General features: G+C 39.4%; 1 protein-coding gene and 2 non-coding genes across 3 annotated transcripts in view; 2 read left to right on the forward strand and 1 right to left on the reverse strand.

Moving 5' to 3' along the window:
- Positions 1–17,695, forward strand: part of LOC125230182 (protein kinase C, brain isozyme) — a 395,565-nt gene that overhangs the window by 3,123 nt on the left and 374,747 nt on the right. The window lies entirely within an intron of this gene.
- Positions 897–969, reverse strand: Trnad-auc. The gene has a single exon. It is a non-coding gene; the product is annotated as a tRNA-Asp (tRNA).
- On the forward strand, positions 1,300–1,372 carry Trnad-auc. Its single transcript has one exon. It is a non-coding gene; the product is annotated as a tRNA-Asp (tRNA).

Genomic DNA, 17,695 nt, shown 5'->3' on the forward strand with positions numbered 1-17,695 from the left:
TACCTATAGGCGCCGTTCATTTATTACGTAAGTCAATCTCTGCAAGTTTATGACCTCTTCTCTCCTCAACATAGGTAAAAAATAAGAAAAACCCTGACCTTCTCACTCCTGCAGGGCTAAGATGGACGGCTGTCAATCATTTGTCACCATGTCTGTCACGTTCTAGCAAGTATGTAAGTGCGAAAGTGACGCCTGATATGACAAGTGACAAAAACACGACCATGATACGGCCACTGTTTAGTATTTATGTACCTATTACGTAAGAATCTAGAGGGAACAACGGATATTAGGAGATCGTTTATCTATGAGCGCGCCACGTCATTCCTTTTCGTGCTTTTTAACCCCCGACGCAAAAACGACGGGGTGTTATAAGTTTGACGTGTCTCTCTGTCTGTTTGTCTGTGTCTGTGTGTGTGTCTGTCTGTGGCATCGTAGCTCCCGAACGGATGAACCGGTTTAGATTTAGTTTTTTTTTGTCTGAAAGCTGAGTTAGTCGGGAGTGTTCTTAGCCATAAATTTTAACTTCTGATTAACAGAAACGTCTGCAATGGATGCCGTTAGGCTTAGAATAAATTTAAAAGTGGAAAATGTCTGCCTTGGGTGAGACTTGAACTCACGGCCTCTGGATCGATACTCCAGCGCTCTGCCAACTGAGTCACCAAGACTTCAACCAAGCCAGCGAAATTTTCCACTACTAAGGTCAATGGGACCCGTAGCGACTAGCGACATCTACCGTAAGAGTGTTAAACTTCTTAAACGGCAACCGGAGTTCCAAGTCATATTGGAAATTCACCAGTTACGATGCGCTAACCATGCTAAATTTTAACTTCTGATTAACAGAAACGTCTGCAATCGATGCCGTTAGGCTTAGAATAAATTTAAAAGTGGAAAATGTCTGCCTTGGGTGAGACTTGAACTCACGGCCTCTGGATCGATACTCCAGCGCTCTGCCAACTGAGCCACCAAGACTTCAACCAAGCCAGCGAAATTTTCCACTACTAAGGTCAATGGGACCCGTAGCGACATCTACCGTAAGAGTGTTAAACTTCTTAAACGGCAACCGGATTTATTCTAAGCCTCGTTAGGCTTCAGAAACGACTGCAATCGATGCCGTTGCATCGATTGCAGACGTTTCTGTTAATCAGAAGTTAAAATTTAGCATGGTTAGCGCATCGTAACTGGTGAATTTCCAATATGACTTGGAACTCCGGTTGCCGTTTAAGTTTAACACTCTTACGGTAGATATCGCTACGGGTCCCATTGACCTTAGTAGTGGAAAATTTCGCTGGCTTGGTTGAAGTCTTGGTGGCTCAGTTGGCAGAGCGCTGGAGTATCGATCCAGAGGCCGTGAGTTCAAGTCTCACCCAAGGCAGACATTTTCACTTTTAAATTTGTTCTTCGCCATGTTTCGTGAAAATCGGTCTACTATGTCGCGGTCGGGGGTTTTTTCAATTTTTTTTTCAATAAACTTCGCGCAATGCGCATATTTCTATTGATGTAAATGTCAGGACTAACAAGTAAGAACCCAGTAAGAACAAAATCATTTAAATAAATTACTTACATATCTCCGCTTCTCAGATTTATATACGAGCCCCAATGCAAATGATATCGTCTAGTCACACTTCAACGTGCGATATTTATTTCCGAAACTGGTATTTAAACCCAGATTGACTTTGATGATAAATGGAATACACGACACACTAAGCCATTAAAACTAGTTTAATCTTGCGCCGTACAAAATGCCCTAATGTTATATGTTTTAATATAATCATATCATAAAAATAACATATCTAAAGCAAAAAAATACGCCTAGTTCATATTTGAGGCATAATAGGTCGTCTATTTTAAATAAAAATAGTTTAGTAAGATTAATATTATACAATAATATTTTAAATTGAATTAATAATATTATAAGTCGTCTGATATGATATACGGCTACATAAAAAGGTAATTCTGTAAAAAATATAATTATTCTACAACATTTTTATACCAAAATAGCAAGAGGTAAGTCGGTGCCTGAATCAGTGAGGAAAATTATAATTTCCAGTAACAATAGCGGCAAATCTACGTTCCAAAATATCCAAAGACCTTTTTTTGCCAAGATCTACGGCGCATACAATCATCCAGCATCAACTAAAACACGGAACCGTCTCCTGTTTAAATAAATCTGGCCGTCGAAGAATAACTGCCAAAGAGAAAACAGGATTTTGAGGAGCATCATCAGGAAAAATCGTCATGCAAGAGCAGGAGAACTTACCTAACTATGGCATGACGCGATCAAAATAAACATTTCAGTCGATACCTGAAAGACAGTAATGAAAATAATGGGCTTCGGTTTTCACACCGCTAAACAGAAACCATTACTTACTCAAAAGCAGAAACTAACAGGTTGAAATTTGCACAAAAGTACAGAAACTGGACTGCCGATCAGTGGCGAAAAATAATATGGAGCGACAAATCCAAATTTGAGGTCATAGTTGGCGATGAACGAAGTAAAGTCATTCAAGATAAAGGAGATGCATTTCACAAAGACTGTCTTGAACGCAAGGTGTAGTTTCCAGCATCTTTAAATGATTTGGGGCTGTATGTCGGCACAGGGTGTGGGATGTCTGCAATTTATAGATGGAACCGTCAATGCAGAGAAATACAAAAGCATCTTGGAATAGAGTTCACTACCGTCTATAAGAAAGTTCAAGTATATAAATGGATTTGCTTTTCAACGAGATGGTGCCTTATGTCATACTGGCAAGACAACGATGGAGTGGCTGAAACAAAAACAAATTCCTACCATATCATGGCCATCCAGCAGTCCAGACTTGTCTCCCATAAAAACTTTGTAGTGGTAAATGAAGAAAAAGTTGCGAAAAGATCCTTCTAAATCCAAAGCTGATTTTAAGGAGAAACTTGTGGGTGTCTGGAATGGAATAACCCCTGAGGAGTATAGACAGTTGGTAGATACAATGCCGCTCAGAATTAAGGCCGTTTTAGATGCAAAAGGTGACGCCACCAAGTGGTAATTGTTCTTTTCTGCATCGGCTACGCTGAAGACGAACATTTTTGCGAGTGTTACATTTGGTGAAATTATGTTTTTTTGTTTACTAGTGAGGAAAATTGTTAATTTATGTTTTGAATAAATAAAATATGCATTATAAGCTCTCTTGTTTTTATGTTACATGTTCTACTAATCATCTAATTCATCCTGAATTTTGAGGTCGAAGTTAGGACATAATATTTTTTTCATACTAGACGATATCATTTGCATTGGGGCTCGTATTTGCCAAATTTCAACTAAGTTAGTGGATTCGGAGAAAATGGGCTGTGATAGACGAACGGACAGACAGACGTACGAGTGATCCTATAAGGGTTCCGTTTCTTAGTTTTGAGGTACTAAACCCTAAAAATAATGTGACAGACGGACAGAGTCACATCATAAGGTACTTTTGTACGTTTTTGGTACGGAACCCTGAATATCCTACTTAATAAATGAACCAACATTAAAAAAGTATGAATATCTATTTCTATATCTCATGACAGCTCTTATTTGAGTTCGTTATGACTGAGGTGCGAAAGAAATACCGCTGGAAGAGTCGTATCATAGGTATAGGCATTCTATTATAAGAAATTATTTATAGCTTTGTTATATTGGTTTCCCAGACATATGTGTTACGAATTCATCGGGTTGATAAAGGTCTACGATCCGCGTATAAATATCGTTGTGATATCGGTGATTTAATAAGAAATTTCGTTTTGTTTTTTTATTGAATGGCAGAAAATATACAATATTCTTAAACAAATGTGTAATTTTCAGATTACAGTCTGAAAATTACACATTATAATAATATACCTATACAATATCAGTGAATTAAAATTTTGAAAAAACCCCCCACCGCGACATAGTAGACCGATTTTCATAAAACATGGCTAAGAACACTCCCGATTAACTCAGCTTTCAGACAAAAAAAACTAAATCTAAATCGGTTCATCCGTTCGGGAGCTATGATGCCACAGACACACACACACACACACACAGACAGACAAACAGACACACACAGACAGACACGTCAAACTTATAATACCCCGTCGTTTTTGCGTCGGGGGTTAAAAACGACACCGAAAATGATAGAAATATACGCTCTAAAGAAAGTTTATTTTTAGAAAATAAATCCGTCGATGACATTTAGAACTTTGCTGTCTCCCCAAAGTACTCAAACTCAAAACTACTTATAGCAACTTCTTAAGATGATAAAATGATACATTACTTACATAAACCACGCTATATTTTACGTCACTTTATACTTAGTAGTCGTTATTTTCGTTGTCATTTATCGCAACCAAAGAGGATCGAGTATTATAGAGAGCCACTGTCAAAGTAAAATGAGTAATCACAGTGCGTAGACCGCCATCTCTCGACACAGGCTTAAAACTTTTGAACCTCAGTTTTGACAATTTGGTCCATATTCTTAGCTTGATATGTGTTAAAATGTCAAATATTAATATCAGCGCCATCTAGCCGAGCGTCCCCCAAAGGTGTCTCACAATCTAGGTCAAGGTCACCGTACCTTTTTCTGTATGGTTTTGAGGTACGTTTTTTTCTTAGACTTTAGCTGTCTATACGGACGGTCTAGACGATCTAGACGGAGCTTTCAGACAAAAAAAAACTAAATTCAAATCGGTTCATTCGTTCGGGAGCTACTATGCCACAGATAGACACACACACAGACAGGTAGACAGACAGACAGACACACACACACACACACACACACAGACAAACAAGTCAAACTTATAACACCCAGTCGTTTTTGTGTCGGGGGTTAAAAAAAATGGTGGTCTTTATTTTCTCTGTCATTTATCGCAATAGCTATATTAGTCACGTTTAACAAATGCGAGAGAGACCGATGCTTTTATCCACAGCGGTAAACGATATAATGGACATCGTTACAGACCATCTGATGGTTTATTTATGTCGGTGGACCTCGGTCCATCAGCGCCACGACCTACGATTAGTTCGCGGATCCGTTGACAGATTTTCGACATAAATCGTGTTCATGAGGTTGTGTGGGTTTATTGGGATGTTGGTTTTATCGAGTCTTTTGCTACGCTATTAATTTGTATGTACAGCGGGACAAATCTCGACTGGGGGGGAAATTGTAACTGATATATCACCGGTGGACACTCTATTTAATAATGCAAAAATTGTAAAATATGGAAAAAATAAACCAGTTTCCAGACTAGCACCGCTGTACCTTACACACAAGTTATGTGGTTGGAGTTGAACGGTGTATGAATAGTATAGTCAACATCACAAGTAGCGGATGAAACCGTTTCAAAATTGTCTACCATTCTGTAACCGCTAAAAACCGGCCAAGAGCGTGTCGGGCCACGCTCAGTGTAGGGTTCCGTAGTTTTCCGTATTTTTCTCAAAAACTACTGAAACTATCAAGTTCAAAACAATTTTCCTAGACAGTCTTTATAAAGTACTACTTTTGTGATTTTTTTCATATTTTTTAAACATATGGTTCAAAAGTTAGAGGGGGGGGGACGCACTTTTTTTTCCTTTAGGAGCGATTATTTCTGAAAATATTAATATTATCAAAAAACGATCTTAGTAAACCCTTATTCATTTTTAAATACCTATCCAACAATATATCACACGTTGGGGTTAGAATGAAAAAAAAAAAATATCAGCCCCCACTTTACATGTAGGGGGGGTACCCTAATAAAACATTTTTTTCCTTTTTTTATTTTTGCACTTTGTCGGCGTGATTGATATACATATTGGTACCAAATTTCAGCTTTCTAGTGCTTACGGTTACTAAGATTATCCGCGGACGGACGGACGGACGGACGGACAGACAGACATGGCGAAACTATAAGGGTTCCTAGTTGACTACGGAACCCTAAAAAAAGGGATATATGTCTATTCTATATCTGGAATAATCTTGAGTATAATAACTACTGACCGCGAACAGTAATGTAGGTATCTATATTTAAAAAACTGATTGAGGATGTCAGATACTTTTGGTGCGTTATTTCATCCTGACTGTACATCTGTACAATAGTGTGGGTGTTTTGTATTTACATCTAAATAATCTAAATATACTCGTAAATATCTTTCTAACTAATCAGTTGGAATACATTTTATTACATTTAACTTGCATACATATTTATTTTTGCTAAAAAATACAGGTTTGTTCATTTCTTTTTACAGATTCCCTTTCTCCTGAAGAATGACTGGCACCTGATTCCTGACTCCTTCCATTCATCACATCCTTGAAACTTATTCTTATCTTTAGAGTATCATTCTCATCCTATTCCTATTAGAACTGGTAGAGACGGACTAAGACCGTTTTCACATTATCCGATCCGATATCGGATGCCGGAAGGATTTCAATAGAAAAAATCCAAGATGGCGCCTGTAATGTATGGGATATTGGTCCGACATCCGATATCGGATCGGATAATGTGAAAACGCACTTACCCGCCTGCAATTTTGCATGGAAACTGTCCGGTCGGCGTGTGATTCCCATATAAAATGCAATCAGGTTGCAGTCCGTCTATACTGGCCTTTAGTGTATATTTAACACATTGAGCTCAGAAAACCCGCTCGCGTTCTGTTGGAAGTAGCTTTCCTCTACAAAAAGCCGGGAAACCCTTAGAATCGACTAAGTATGAATGCGTAAGACATTGGTAGTTTCACGAAAGCTGGCACGAAAGTAATGAACGAGACTGATTGCGAGGGTAACTTCTGTATCGGTGTACAGAAGGCAATACTGTCAAAAGCCACTATTTGGTTAAGGGTGGAAACACTTCTATCAGCATCGAGCATCATTTCTTCGCTTGTTAGTGCGTGAGTACGCATGCTTACAGCTTTCCGACGCTTACGGCTCAGCCACGACATTGGTCTAAGCGCGACAGCGGTGAGCGGCGGCCATACATCGCAGCGAGACACAGCGATGGGACTTTTCATTCGCACGTATGGCTGCCGCTCACCGCTGTCGCGCTTAGACCAATGTCGTGGCCGGGCCGTTAAGCGTCTTCATACTAACCAGCGATTTCTCATACATGACATACGTATCCACCCTAAGTGACACATAGATATTTTTGTCTATTCATCCGTTTCATTCGTGCTTGCTCCTGTGAATGGACTTATACCAGAGTAAATGTGTGTATTTTTCTTATGTTTGATATGTTTGACTTACAGTTTTGTCTATGATACCATTTGACACTATGAGGATAGTCCACAACCTGAGTAAAAGCAAAACTGCTGTCAAACAAAGTCTGTAATATACCCTTAGTGTCTAAAAATAAGTACTTTATTTCAGAATTTTTAATAAAATACCTCTTTGAAAGCAAAACCTGAGTGTCGAGCTGTCGACAAAGAATAAACATTGAACTGTGTATAAAATATGATCTCGACATTTTGATAGAACAGAGATTGAATTTCGATGTGAGAGTATCGAGTTTTAGAGTTTCAATCTCTGAGAATCTCATGTTTTCAGATATGAAGTCGAAAATTATTAAAATATCTGATGTTTATGCGAGAAGATTTTCCTTTCTGCTTTAAATTATTGAAATGGACTAATTTGGAAAATTGAATGAAATACATTATACGAGTAAACTTAAAGATATAGGTTATACTGCAGTATCTATGATTATTGAATAGCCTTAAACTATATTAAAAACTTTATTAGAAGCTATCCGGGATTAAATACAAATCAAGTGCATCTAAACTATTCTAAAATAGTGTAGCTATTTTTAGTTAACTGGCAAGCCTAGCTAGTTAACTGGTAATTGTATTAAAACTTTGAATGAAACTGTTCCGTCCTGTTTATTTATTCAGGGCTACATAGAAACTTGGCATAAAAACGTAGAAAAAGACAAATATGATTTGAATTATATCCTTTTAGGTATCCCAATGATAGTGCAAGTTAAGAGTTGGCCAGTAGTTAAGTCAAAGTAGCAGGTGGCTAATTTTTAAACCGTATTATCTAAGCCTGCTTCGATAAAATTATCAACTGTGTATTAAAAATAACACTTGCTTAATAGCCTGTGCTATCTAAATCACTGCCTACTAAGTTAGGTCTGATTCTAACGCCGTGGCTTGCGTGGGCGACGGTCGCGCGATGGTCGCGCGATAATCGCGCGACGGCGATGCGACGCATATGAAATCAAACCTTATCGATATGGAAGTAGACGATGCGATGAGACGCGACGGCGACGGTCGCGCGACCGTCGCTGTCGCAAGACACGGCGTAAGCAAACACGGTGTAACATGAGGAAATCGAATAATTTTAAAAGCGTATTCCTCATCATATTAGGAGAGTAAAATGTCTTATAAACTTTTCTGGATTTCGCCTACTTTCAGAGTGTTAAGAATTAAAAAAATAACAATTACTTACTTATTATTTCTCAGAACAAAACGCTGTTTCGATGGCGATGATGCCGTTATCGGACATAATCTAACAACTAGCCTCATTGATAGAATAGTGACTCATTTAAAAAAAGTATTTCAGAAAAATAATTAAGCGCCAGTTTTAGAAATAACATTTTTACTTTTTAAGTGGGGGTTAAAAATACACCGGTTAAAAAAAATATTACACAAAAAAGTTTGGCGAAATTTGCTTGACGTCATATAACGTTTTATCTGTATTTATATGCCCTCAGAAATGCGCAGTTAAAATCTTTCGGTTTCCTCATGTTATCTACACCGTGTATATAATATCAGAAAGGTCTCAACAGCTCCTTAGAAAGAAATAAAACCGTTCGGGAATAGAAACCTTCTTTAATTAAAAGGCATTTTAAACGGCCGTCGATGGCTTTCAGAATAAAATATCAATTATATCGAATTTCTTATTCATTCACTTTGTTTCCCTTCAAAAGTTGTCATCAGCAAAAGGTGGGCGATTTATTAGATCGCAGAATTAATTAAATTTGAATTCAATGGAAATTTCACTGAACAAAGAGTAGATGGAAGTTTTTGACGAGGTGCCAACTTTAATAAGCTTTGAGCAAATCAATTGTAGGTATACTGTATTTGTTTAAGACCTAAATAAAGTAAATGTTAAAATTTATTTAGGTAAGGTCACACGGGGTAAGTGGGAAACTGTGGGATTATTGCGTTTATTACGTAATTAATAATTAGGGTTCCGTACCAAGAAGGTACAAAAGGAACCCTTTTTTGGGATACGACTGGTCGGAACACTCGGAACGCCGTGAGCCGTGGCAGTGTTAGGTTTGATGCTACAAGTTCAAGAATGTATCATCAAATCACGGAAGCGTTTTGGTTTGTGTGTGTTATTTAAATAAATTACCTACTCAAATATACTCTAAAATTTACAATTCAGTACAAATACTCTACCTCTATATTACACAATACACATCAAATAAAAGAAAAGAATACAGAAAACAGCCAAGGAAATTTACCTCGGTCGCCCTTAATAAATGAAAAAAGAAAAATAACCTCGAGAAGATCCTGTCAAACTCGGTGAATCTCAAATTCATAATTTATGAGATGATCCTCCTTGAACATCTACATTTATTTCGCACAAAACGTGACTGTGGCAGCTAAGTGGGCAAATATTATGACGTTTGTGTTACGAGTTACGATACTCTTACCTTTCTTAATGTTGGAAATATGTGAAGTAGTTAAAGGTAACTGGTAGGTAGCTGGTAGCCGGTTTTATAATATTCATATTTATTTATGAAATAAAATAAAACATTTCAAGTGTGTAAATATTAATATGTAAAATGTATGTCAATTTAATGAAAATAAACATCATCAAATTTAATCACCGGAATCGTAAAACTGGAGTGGCAAGTTGTTTACAGGTGTTCAGCTGTAGGCTGTACCTGCTGTGAACCGCTACGCATCTGCGAACAGTATCTTTTCTCAATATATTAAATAGGCTTCAAATAACGGTACAGAAGCTTAATAAATAGTTTTAAAAATACAATTTTGGTACGGGCTGTACATTTTTCCCCAGTACTTACATGTTTTTACAGGTTTTAGGTAAGCAAGCACATTAGGTAATAAAGGATCTAATAATAATCAGTAAGCAAGCATATTAGGTAATAAATGATCTAAAATAATAATCGGTTTTTTTTAATAGATAGAGTGATTGTAGAGGAAGGTTTACATGTAGTATCGATAGCGGGTTAGTACTTAATAAAATGACACGTATAAAACGCACAGCTTTGCCAAATATGAGACTGCCCTCTTACTATAGCGCCTTTACAGGTGTTCGGGGATCGTTAGATATTGAACTTGAACCGAAATTAAATTTAACGATGCCCTTGCAGAATCTAAAGGCGTGATTCGAAATTTAACTTCGCAAGGTAAAGTAGTAGATTCTGCACCAAAAGAGAATATCAAAGAGTTTTATATCTTCTCGTAACTGTATATGTATAACGACTGATGTGTTTCTTTAATTAAAAACATCACTTATGACCCCGTCCACAGAACACCCACCATATCAGATCTATATCGTATCTAGAGCTAATATTTGACCTTACAATTCGAATCGAGCCATGAGGTTAGAACGCTTTTGTTTGGGATTCCAAGTTGGCGTTACGCGATCGACCTTGACAGCTGCGGGTGGAATTTCGTTTTGTTCCATTGTTCATTCGCTCGTAGTAATTACGTACGGACATGTTTTGAGAAAATTGAGAAGCGTACAAACGCAGTGTTGAAAACTGAGGGAGGTAGACTCGTCATGACAAATATGTATGTAAGTATGCCGTTAGTTTTATAGCTTGAGTGACATTATCACTTTCTGCAATTTTATCTATGGGCCCTGCTACTAATTTTGTGTGGAAATAAAAGTGGACTAGCTTGCAAGATTGAAACACTTTTAGATATTTTATTTACTTGAAATTTGGAGTCATTTCGATGATGCAATAACATGCTAAGATGGAACTGACATTACGACAGTATTGGAAGACAACCAAAGATACTCCTCGACAAGAAATACTAATCATCGAGTTAAGTTTTCCCTCTTTAGATAAGTTTCAAGAGGTAGATAGACATGCACATGAAAACAAGTCCTACCGTTAGCATAAGTGTGTTTAATGTTTATCTTGTTCTGCACTGATTTGTTTTACCTTTCTGTCTAAATAAAGTTTTTGAAACGTAAAATACACAGAAAAATAAACTAGACTGCCGCCAGATTCATATTGGCGAGAATATAGACCCTCGATTATAGATGCATGCATAATTGCGTCGAAATATCGGGAGCTTGACAAAAAGCAAAAACGTAATCACGGTCTATATTCTGGTCATTTTATCTAGTGAAACTACATAAATCATTCAAGTCACTAGACTGACACCGTTTTGTTAGTTCAATTTAGCTCGGCTACGTCAAGTGCCCTAAACAGCATCTCATAACCCATTGTCAAATGGCTGTACCGGTCATAAAACACTTCCTAATATTATGCGCTACTGCACTCGCGGCATTTACGATGTTTTTACTACCAACGCAACATGATGGCAACATGTGGCTTATTGACGACACTGGTTCTTGGGAAACGACGGCAGATTATAACCACAAGGCCTAGCGCAAACCACGTTTGATGTGTTGTCATTGTCACTTGATACAGTTGTCACTCTGTGGCACTTGTAAATTCGTACGTAAGTGCGATATACGTAACAGTTTGCGTTTCAGAATACGTTACCTGAAAGTGTAAACATCACGAAAAATGTAAGATATACACCATAAGGAAATAATTCAAAGGATTGTTTAAAAAAATGTATACCTATGCCTACCTATCGTGATTTGTGGGCATCGATCTCATTTAAAAACATAGACATGTACAAAATTTTACTGCATTTTCAAAGCTGTTTTCCCTTATCACTTATTAGTTCATCTCGTAACACTAAAAAACATCTGCTTATCTGAAAATCAGCGGCATTGTAGGCAATCATCGTTAATTGAACAATAAGCATTTAATAGTGATATCAAAACAAACCGTCCAGACATTTGGTCAGAATGGCAAATAAATAATAAATAACTTCCAATTGTAGTGAATTGATATTTGGTGCGCGTGACGATGGCTGAGATCAGCCGTGCCAATTGAAATAGGGATATTATTAAACGCACAGCAAAAAAATAATCGCCTATCAATTTATCGTCATCAATAATATACTTCTGTACATCAAATTAATTACTTCACTGCAAATAAACTAAATGATTAACAAAACTAGTAATGCAGATTATTCCAAAATACACATCAGCACGACATTACTTTTTTCCTCTAATGCAAGACAATTAAATTCCTTTAGGAACAAAAATACAACAATCTTATCAAAAATACTAATTGCGCAGCAATTTACCCGTCTTCATAGCAAATTATTTAATTCGAAGAGCATACATCCTTTTTTCTTATTTTTTAAGTATTCACGTTCAGCTAATTTAATAATTATTATAGCTACAATATCTTAATTCATTGCATTATTTCTAAGGAGCAGAATTGTCACCGTCACGAAAACAAACTTTTGCTAGAAAATTGGGTTAGGTTAGGTTAGAACTGCGACCCTCACGGAAACAAACTTTTGTAAGAAAAGTGGGTTAGGTTAGGTTAGAACTGCGACCCTCACGGAAACAAACTTTTGTGAGAAAAGTGGGTTAGGTTAGGTTAGAACTGCGACCCTCACGGAAACAAACTTTTGTGAGAAAAGTGGGTTAGGTTAGGTTAGAACTGCGACTCCCTTGGGTCTCTGACGACGAGATTATGAGGGTAGACATCCGCCTGAGGGGAGGTAAAAAAGCTCCTGGGCCTGACGGGGTACCTGGAAAAGTCCTACCTATCATGCTAAAGCATCTCGGAAACCGAATTAGGGAACTTTTTGATGACTGCCTGAAGGAGGGCCTGTTTCCGAGAGGCTGGAAAGAGAGTAGGTTGTGCCTCCTCAGGAAAGATAGCCGCCCGCCGGACAGTCCCTCCGGATATCGGCCAATAATAGTGCTCCTTGACGAGGTAGGGAAGATGTTGGAGCGTATCCTTGCTGGCCGCATTCTCCAACATCTTAAGAACACCGGCCCGGACGTCAGTGACAGGCAATTCGGGTTCCGGGCGGGGCTGTCCACAATGGACGCACTTTCCTCTCTTAGGAAATTTAGTGAGGATGCAGCGGGGAGAGGGCAGGGTGTCGTAGCGTTATCACTCGACATCGCCAACGCCTTCGGCACCCTCTCATATACGTAATCAAGGAGGCACTTCGGTACCACCACCTGAGGACAATCGTGGAGCACTACCTATCTGAGAGAGTAGTGCTCTACGAAACAAGAAGAAGGTCGAGCAGAACGAGAAATGGCCTGCGGTGTTCCACAGGTGTCAGTCTTAGGACCACTCCTGTGGAACATCGGATATGATTGGGTGATAAGGGGGGCGCCGCTTCCCCGCATGTCCACCATATGTTACGCGGACGACACAATGGTGGCTGTGCGGGGAAGAGAATTGGAGGAGACACTGAGGAGGGCGGCGGTTGGCACAGAACTGACGGTCGGCCGCATTCGCCTGCTTGGGTTAAAGGTGGCCCTCTCGAAGACGGAAGCGGTAGTTTTCGGGGGAAAGGATGGCGCCTGCCCGCCGGCTTGACGATTCAGGTGGAGGGGGAATCTGTCCAGGTCAGGGCCAATATCAAATATCTTGGCCTGGTCCTGGACAGAAAATGGGAATTCAGGGAACATTTCACCCGACTTGCTCCACGAATTGTGGGCGTGGCTTCCGCCCTAGGCAGGCTGCTATCCAACGTGGGAGGACCAGGAGCCCCATGCCGCCGCCTTTTTGCGGGGGTGGTAAGAAGTATGGCCCTATACGAGGCCCCGATTTGGGCGGACCGGCTGTCGAGCGGAAACAAATCCCTGCTCCGGCGGCCGCAAAAAGTGGTGGCCTTAAGAATAATTAGGGCCTACTCGACGGTATCCCATGCGGCGGCGTGTCTCCTCGCCTGCACTCCTCCATGGGAGCTCGACGCCCAGGTCCAGGCGGAGAGGTATACGATGAGGGCGGAGGCCAGAGCTAGAGGACAACGCTTGGACCCAGAAGTGGCAGAGCGGGCAGACCGAGAGGCCAAGGTCAGGCTCCGAGAGCTATGGGAGGCCAGTCTGGAGGACAGTCTGGAGGACAGTCCGTATGGAACACACACCATAGGGGCAGTCCTCCCATATATGGAGGAGTGGCTGAAGAGGAAGCACGGGGCCCTGTCATATAGGGCAAGGCAGGTGATGACCGGTCACGGCTGCTTCGGTCATTACCTGCACAAGATAAAGAGGGAATTGGGGCCCCAGTGTCACCAGTGCGGCGACCCTGACGACTCGGCCCAACACACGCTAGAGGTGTGCAGCCACTGGGAGCAAGAGCGCCGCGCTCTCACCGCAGCAATAGGAACGACGGACCTATCGCTGCACAGCGTCGTTGCAGCCATGCTCCGTAGCGAGAGGAACTGGAAAGCGGTCATCTCCTTCTGTGAGGACATCATCTCGCAGAAGGAGACAGAGGAGCGAGAACGCGAAAATGCGGCCTATGCGCCTTCGCATCGGCAAAGACGTAGAGGAAGTAGACGCGCGCAGTTCGCAATAAACGGCGCCCTCCCTCAATAGGGCCAGTGGGTTGGGGCCCACATTGCACGGCCTTACACGACTGGGGGGAGAATCAGAAGCGTCCCTGATTGTCCCCTTCCTTGGTGCGGGTTTTCTGGCCTAACATCGGGAAAGACGGGGGACATTGCGGAAGAATGAATGTGCGAGCCCGTAATGTCCCCATACAACATCTTAGAGGGTGCGACGCCGGAGTGGGGTTTAGTGGGTATTCTCTTTCCCTCCCTCTCGCCAGGAGAGGGAGCTGAATGAGTGAGTCCCACATACCCTCCCCATCATGGCCTTCCCCACGGGCGGGGAGAAATGCGTAAAAACATTCCCCACTCCGTCAACAAAAAAAAAAGGTTAGAACTGCGACCCTCACGGAAACAAACTTTTGTGAGAAAAGTGGGTTAGGTTCGGTTAGAACTGTAACCCTCACGGAATAAAAGTTTTGTGATAAAAGTGGGTAAGGTTAGGTTAGAACTTGCTCGATCCGCCAATCGCGTCATCTTGCGTAGGGATGGACTATCACTCGTTGAACCGTAAAAGCTGTTTAATGCAGTCAAAAAAGCCGTTCTTCTTCTCTGTGCGCTTGCGCTTTAAATTTTATGTTTTTTTGCTGGTCACTTTATGTTGTAATTAATAAAAAAATTGATTGCAATTAGAAAAAAATGCTGTGTCATTTAGATTAAACTGCTGTATATTATGTAAAAATAGAAGCTACATTTTAAAAAAAAAGCGTTGCTAGGTATACTGTGCGTTAGTAATTATTAGCGATGCAATCATGAAAAAGCTTTACTAAAAGTTAAAATAGATGCACGCCACGAATAATATTGTAGTGTATTTAGTAATATTTTGAGTTGCAAATTTTGCTGTTCAATTAGTATTTTTGATATGAATTTGGACTATATTTGCGTAAAAAAAGTTATTTTTTTGATTTTCGTTTAAATACCACCCATTGAAATAATGTGTTGACAGTGCGGTAAAATGCTTGTTCTACACTTGTTTAAGTACCTCATTTTGAATGGGATTTTCAATGTCAGCGTCCATATCGGTATTTTTTTAAATCTTTATTAAGGGGTTCTTTCGTTCGACGATTATGTCTATGAAGATGAACAATCATTTTTACACACCTGTCCTTGAGACTTAGGAAACTAGCTTATGCAAAGAAATTTATTCCAAAGTGCTTCTAACGATACAAAATAAATAATCCTTTTCATCGAACTAGCTAAAATTAGACATAAACAAGAAACAAAGTTGGCACCCATAAATAATCCCAGCCTCAAAGTTATCCGGCAAATCACGGGCAAAACCGAAATGAATAAAATGGCGGGCAAAAACTTGGTCCGTCCGGACTAATGATGGCCGTGAGTTGGCTGGATTCGAGTTGGATATCCGGTATATTAATCATGGAGTGATTTAAGCGTGATGGATTAGTACCTTGGCCTTGTTCTTATTGGTTGGGGAACGCCAGTGTAGAGTGGTCTCCTCCTTTGTAATAACAAATAAGATACTCAAACGTAGTTATATTACAAAATATGAAAATCGCACCTTTTTGTACTTAGTATTAGTACAACAGAATAGTTGGTAAAGTGATTTATTTGTTTTTAATAATTAACTTATATGTCAGCATTTTTCCCGAAATTAGTATTCCCTGCCCGCTCAAAAGCATCTGACATTTCTGTAAAAAATCTAGAACGACCATAAACACAACAACAGGTACCTACATACCTAATAAATATTTAGCAAGAAATTACCTATTCATGCAAAAATTTGCTATTGTGATGCTGACAGTGATAACTATAAAAATGTGCTCTAAAAAAGTGCCTAAAAGAAAATCGTTTACAAAAACTTTATTGATATCACTGTGTTTAATTTAAAAATGGCAGATAACTAAATGTGAAAAGTAGCGAGACAAAGTTGGTTTGCCATGAGAATCGATATATTCCTCTTATTATAATTTTATATTTGTTCCTGAGTCATGGATGTTTTCTATATAAGTACGAGCCCCAATGCAAATGATATCGTCTAGTATGAAAAAAATATTATGTCCTAACTTCGACCTCAAAATTCAGGATGAATTAGATGATTAGTAGAACATGTAACATAAAAACAAGAGAGCTTATAATGCATATTTTATTTATTCAAAACATAAATTAACAATTTTCCTCACTAGTAAACAAAAAAACATAATTTCACCAAATGTAACACTCGCAAAAATGTTCGTCTTCAGCGTCCGATGCAGAAAAGAACAACTACCACTTGGTGGCGTCACCTTTTGCATCTAAAACGGCCTTAATTCTGAGCGGCATTGTATCTACCAACTGTCTATACTCCTCAGGGGTTATTCCATTCCAGACCCCCACAAGTTTTTCCTTAAAATCAGCTTTGGATTTAGAAGGATCTTTTCGCAACTTTTTCTTCATTTACCACTACAAAGTTTTTATGGGAGACAAGTCTGGACTGCTGGATGGCCATGATATGGTAGGAATTTGTTTTTGTTTCAGCCACTCCATCGTTGTCTTGCCAGTATGACATAAGGCACCATCTCGTTGAAAAGTAAATCCATTTATATACTTGAACTTTCTTATAGACGGTAGTGAACTCTATTCCAAGATGCTTTTGTATTTCTCTGCATTGACGGTTCCATCTATAAATTGCAGACATCCCACACCCTGTGCCGACATACAGCCCCAAATCATTTAAAGATGCTGGAAACTACACCTTGCGTTCAAGACAGTCTTTGTGAAATGCATCTCCTTTATCTTGAATGACTTTACTTCGTTCATCGCCAACTATGACCTCAAATTTGGATTTGTCGCTCCATATTATTTTTCGCCACTGATCGGCAGTCCAGTTTCTGTACTTTTGTGCAAATTTCAACCTGTTAGTTTTCTGCTTTTGAGTAAGTAATGGTTTCTGTTTAGCGGTGTGAAAACCGAAGCCCATTATTTTCATTACTGTCTTTCAGGTATCGACTGAAATGTTTATTTTGATCGCGTCATGCCATAGTTAGGTAAGTTCTCCTGCTCTTGCATGACGATTTTTCCTGATGATGCTCCTCAAAATCCTGTTTTCTCTTTGGCAGTTATTCTTCGACGGCCAGATTTATTTAAACA

Source organism: Leguminivora glycinivorella, chromosome 10 (genome assembly GCF_023078275.1).
Source record: "Leguminivora glycinivorella isolate SPB_JAAS2020 chromosome 10, LegGlyc_1.1, whole genome shotgun sequence".
In the NCBI taxonomy this organism is placed as follows: domain Eukaryota; kingdom Metazoa; phylum Arthropoda; class Insecta; order Lepidoptera; family Tortricidae; genus Leguminivora; species Leguminivora glycinivorella.